The sequence below is a fragment of the Tursiops truncatus genome, chromosome 4 (genome assembly GCF_011762595.2).
Source record: "Tursiops truncatus isolate mTurTru1 chromosome 4, mTurTru1.mat.Y, whole genome shotgun sequence".
NCBI classification, from domain to species: domain Eukaryota; kingdom Metazoa; phylum Chordata; class Mammalia; order Artiodactyla; family Delphinidae; genus Tursiops; species Tursiops truncatus.
In genome coordinates, this window is record NC_047037.1 from 70,116,776 (window position 1) to 70,122,889 (window position 6,114).

Below are 6,114 nucleotides of genomic sequence, written 5' to 3' on the forward strand. Positions count from 1 at the left end.
GGCCGTAAATCCCAGCCGCTTGTGGTGGTGGGTGGGACAGGCTAGCAGCTCAACAGCTTTTCTCTTCTGAGGACACATTGCCTCCTGCCAGTGTTCTTTAAAATGCATTATTGAGAGGAAGGGCTTGGGGCTACTCCTCAAACAACATTTAAAAAAAGTTCTGCATCGGTGTGTTTTACCTGCTATAAATACAGAGAAGTTAATTCTAAGAGAATGCAATACTGACCCTTCCAAATCTTTTAAAAAATTTTTATTGAAATAGAGTTGATTTACAACGTTGTGTTAATTTCTGCTGTACAGCAAAGTGATTCAGTTATACATATATATTCTTTTTCATATTCTTTTCCATTGTGGTTTCACAGGATATTGAATCTAGTTCCCTGTGCTAGCCAGTAGGACCTTGTTGTTTATCCTGGCCTTTCCAAATCTTAATCAGTCCCGTTGTGGACAAGTTGGAGTGTTGTGATTGAAGCAGGTGGTAGGACTGTTGGGGTCCTGGGTTCTATTTAAAACTCTGTTGGGCTTCCCTGGTGGCGCAGTGGTTGAGAGTCCGCCTGCCGATACAGGGGACGCGGGTTCGTGCCCCGGTCCGGGAAGATCCCACATGCCGCGGAGCGGCTGGGCCCGTGAGCCATGGCCGCTGAGCCTGCATGTCCGGAGCCTGTGCTCCGCAACGGGAGAGTCCACAACAGTGAGAGGCCTGTGTACCGCAAAAAAAAAAAAAAAAAAAAAACTGTCAACACACTGTAGGATCTTGTGAGGGTTTCTTCACCTTTTTCCCCTCAAGCTCCTTGTAACATCTGATTGCTGAAAGTCACTTCCTGCATGTCACTCAGAAGCTAGGCAAGGGCTAATGGAACGGACAGATGTTGAGATGTTACATCAAGGAAAGTCCTTTTTTAAAGGGACGTTAAAGCAAGGCAACTAACCTTTTTTTAAAAAGTTAATTAATTAATGTATTTATTTTTGGCTGCGTTGGGTCTTCATTACTGCAAGGGCTTTCTCTAGTTGCAGAGAGCAGGGCCTACACTTTGTTGCGGTGTGCTGGCTTCTCACTGCAGTGGCTTCTCTTTCTGCGGAATGTGGGCTCTAGGGGCGCGGGCTCAGTAGTTGTGGCGCACAGGCTTAGCTGCTCAGCGGCATGTGGGATCTTCCCGGGCCAGGGCTCGAACCCGTGTCCCCTGCACTGGCAGGTGGCTTCTTAACCACTGCGCCACAAGGGAAGTCCGGCAACTCACCTCTTAAAGCGAATTGAGCACTTGAATATTTGCATTGAGATAATTATTTAAAAGAAATGTAAGTTCTCACTGCCGTTTGCAATTCAGAAAGCAACCAGCATCCTGCTAAGTTCCTACATGCCAGTATGGGAGCTGGATAACCACCCTGCCTAAAAGCCAGCAAAGGCAAAGAGTAAAGACAGAAGCTCTGCGTGTATCTGTTAATCGTGGTAACTTTGATTCTGTAGTCTTCTGGTACAATTTTGTCTGTGCTTCTGAATGGCTCCTGAGCCCTTATGGCATTTAACTGTCAACTCTTACAACACCTCACTCCCCGATTTTTTATTTTGAAAAATTTCAAAATTACAGAAAGGTGAAAGAATACCTACCTAGATTCACCAACTGTTAACATTTTGCCACATTTGTTTTGTCTCTCTGTCTCCACTCGGAACCATTTGAAATTGCAGGTATCACGACATTTTACCCTTAATATGCATCAGCATGTTTCTCCAAGGATAGTCTCCTCAGAACCACACTTCTATTGCACTGATACAATAATCTTATCTAATATGCAATCCGGGGATGGGGTGGGGGAGGGGAAGTGGATGAAGGTGGTCGCAAAGTACCAACTTCCTGTTATAAGATACATAAGTACTAGGGGTGTGACGTACAACATGATGAATATAATGAACACTGCTGTATGTTATATATGAAAATTGTTAAGAGTAAATCATAAGAATTCTCATCACAAGGAAAACAATTTTTTCTATTTCTTTAATTTTATACCTATATGAGGTGATGGATGTTCACTAAACTTACTGTGAGAACCACTTCATGATGCATGTAAATCAGATCATTATGCTGCACACCTTAAACTTACATAGTGCTGTATGTCAATTATATCTCAATAAAACTGGAAGAAAAAAATGTAGTCCATATTAAAATTTGCTCAGTTGTTCCAATAATGTCCAGTAATGTAGTTGATTTTTTTTTTTTTCAGTTTAGGATTCCCTCATTTAGCTGTGTGTCTCTTTAGCCCAGGTCCCTTGTTTTATAGATTGTCCCAAATGTGGGATTCATCTAGTTGTTTCCTCGTGATTATATTGAGGTTAAGTGCTTTTGCAAAAGCAGTACAAGGTGATGTCGTGTACTCCCTAATACACTGCATCGGGGGTGCAGAATGCCAGGCTGGCGTTCCACGGGTGATGCTGAGTTTGATCACTTGTTTAACGTAGTGGCTGCCAGGTTGCTCCATTGTAGAAAGCACTTTCCCTTTGAATTTAATAAGTAAGGGTGGGTGATACTTAGAGGGGTGTGACTATACAGTTCCACAAAGACCTTTCACTCAGTGCTTTCAGCATCCGTTGGTGATCTTGCCTGAATCCTTGATTTCGTTGATGGTTACAAAATGATGATCCTATCATTCCTTCTACGTTTTCTCCCTGGGGTTCTTTTGTAAAAAAGGTTCCCTTCCTCTCCCTTTTTTGAATATTACTATGGATTCAAAAATCCTTTTTAAAAAAACTCAATGGTTTATAATCCAAAAGATTATAAGTGTTTTAATACTGTGTGTTGCCTACTTTAGAAGTAGACAAGATGTATAAATTATAAATGTGAAATTTACCCCTATTCTCCCCCAACTCTGAAAAAAATCTCATCATACTGACCTTTGATTGTTGGGTCAGGCAGGAGTTAAGAGTCTTTACCTTTAGCAGTTAACTTCTGAAGATGTCACTAGCCACATTTTAAGGGCTCAATAGTCACATATGGCTGTAGTCACGTACTGGACAGCACCGATTATAGAACATTTCCATTATAGCAGAAAGTTCTGTTGAAGAGCACTGTATTACCACATCCATGGCAGCACTATTTTAAAAAACCAAAACCCATTGGGTGATAAGGATGTGTTACTGTAGCTTCATCCATTGTAACGAACGAGCCACTGTGGTATGGGGTGTTGACAGTAGGGGAGGCTCTGTGTGTGGGGGGACTGGGGATAAATGGGAACTCTCCGTACTTTCTGCATAATTTTGCTGTGAGCCTAAAACTGGTCTAAATAATAAAGTTTATTAATTGAAAAATTAAAAAAAACCCAAACCTGAGAAACCTCTACAAGCCCACCAATAATAAAACTGATAAACTGTGATATATTCACACCATAGAATGCTATTTGGCAATGAGAATGAACGATTTACGATTACACGTGAGAATATGGACGAATCTCACAAACCCTGATTAAAAAAGTGAGGTACGTAAGGGTACACACCGTTGATTCTGTTTCTATATAATATAAAGGGAGGCGGAAAGGTTGGAACAGCGGTTAGGCGGGTGCTGGTCATGCTCTGTGTCTGCATCAGGGTGCTGGCTGCATCAGTGTGTTGCTTGTGGAAATTCAGCTATCTGTACACTTATGATTGTGCACTTTCTGTATACGTATTGCACTTCAATAAAACATTTAAAAATTTTATTGAGGGTCTACTTTTTGCTAACATAATGCCTTTTGTTTTTAAATTGCTCAGAATGGTTATTGTTTCCTCTTTATACTGGAGACTTTTTAAAAAATATATTTATTTGGCCGCATCGTTGCAGCGCATGGGCCCTAGAGCACGCAAGCTTAGCTGCGGCATGCATGTGGGATCTTCGTTCCCCGAACGGGGATCGAACCTGTGTCCCCTGCATTGGAAGGCGGATTCTTAACCACTGGACCACCAGGGAAGTCCCTATACTGGAAACTTTTGAAAGCACCATTTTTCCTTTCTGTAGGGCCTCTCGCCTTCACCTGGTTTACAGTACGTTGAACACAACAGACGACAAATGGTTGTTAGGCGTGGAAATTTAAAACGATTTTCCTCACTTCTCCACAAAGACCGAAGATGGGAAAAGGCTGGTAAAACAAGGTCGGAGTTAAGTAGATTTCTGGCTTGCTGCCAAATTTTTCCTGGTTCCCCACCAAGAAAACATATGCTGCTATTGGTTTCTTGAGAGAAACCACACTTCCTACTAATGTCCTGAAAAGTAAACAGATGACAGATGTATAGCAGGTTCTACTTGAAAAGGGTGGCATAGTCCTTGTAATTAAATATTGGAAAAACATTTCGAAACAAAAAATTTGATAGTGTGATAATGACTGCACTTCGTAAATTTAAGTACTAACCTGTAAAACAAGGGTGAGAATACTTAAAAATAAAAATTGCGAGGATGCTTAACGAGACATGTTCTGGGCAGAAGCAAAGGTGAAACTAGAAATTCCCTCTTCGTGGTGTCCTAGTTTGGGTTCCTCAGACTGTAAGCAAAGACTTAGGTTCAGTTAGTTTATCTGGGTGGTACTTCCGTGAAGCAGAAATGAGGAAGAGGAGAGTGAGACCGGGAAGGGAGAAAAGGTAAGGTGAGTTCATGAGACGGTTTTAGCCGTGGGCAAGTGGGGCTCAGTTCCACTGAGGAAGAACATGTAGAATGTACACACTGGGTGAAAGGGAAGCTGGGGTGCTTACCAACTGGCCCCCATTCCTTACTGGTTGGGGGTTACCCCAGGAATGTTGAGCGCCCAGCCCTTCTAGACTGCCCTGTGTGCAGGCTGAGCAAGCTCCTGGGGTGCAGGAAAAGTCCTCAGGTGGGAAAGCAGAAAACACAGGGCTTGTGGAAAGCTGTGAGCCTGCACAGGAACCGTGTATTGGGCTGCAGGCGAACTCCAATTAGGCTAAGGGATGTGGAGTGGGTGGGGCATCTGCACAGACATCATCTCTTACCAGCAGTACATGCTAGGAAATTGAGTCAGATACTCTTCACAATTGTTACACACCCATGAATGTTAAATATCAAAGGCATACATCAAGAAATAAGCCCTCACATTTACGTTCGACTTTTGACAGGGGTATCAAAATAATTCAATGGGGAAAGGCTAGTCTTTTCAACAAATGGTGTGGGGACTACTGGATATCCACATGCAAAAGAATGAAGTTGGCTTGTCCCCTACCTCACACCATATACAAAAATCAACTCTGGCCCAAAGACCTAAATTTAAGACCTAAAACCCTAAAACTCTTGGGAAAAAACACAGGAGTAAATCTTAGTAACCTTTTATTTGCCATACTTTCTTAATTATAATACCAAAAGCACAAGCAACCACAGCAAAAAAAGATAAATTTGGACTTCATGAAAATTAAAATTTGGTCAATGAATACTTATTAATGAACACAAATTTTTAATTTCCCATATATAACAATTTTCAAATATACCAAATACATTATGGTCAGTTAAAGGCAAGCCTTCTTTTAAAAAAAAATTTTTTTTAAATAAAAAATATTTTTTTTAACACCTTTTTTTTTGGCCACACCTCATGGCTTGCGGGATCTTAGTTCCCCCACCAGGGATAGAACCCAGGCCCTTGGCAGCGAAAGCAGAGTCCTAACCACTGGACCACCAGGGAATTCCCAAGGCAAGGCTTCTTAACAGTGAATTCATGAACTTTGGGGACCTGTGAATGTTCTGATACATTTTGCAAAATTGTGTAGGTGAGAATGTGCATTTTTCTGGAGAAAGCATTTATAACTTCCATTAGATTTCCAAAAATATCTATGACACAGAACAAGGTAAGGATCTGAATTAAGGGACTAATGAGGCTCAGAGAAAAAGAGAGACAAAAGTAAAGAAGTGAGAGGCTGAAGCAGCCATAGTGTATTACAAAGGTGATTGTAAAAGGTCAACTGCCCTTGTTGGTCAACTACTCCTGATGGTCCTAAGTGCTCAGGACGTCAAGGATCCCTACACCTAAAACAAGAACCAGCTGCTTAGCTGCCACTTTCCTCACTCGCTGTGGGTCTGGCTATAGAAAAACCCACGCTCCCCTCTGGGGAAGAGACTCACGGCGACTTTCAACAGAGGATTATGCTCTTCAAGG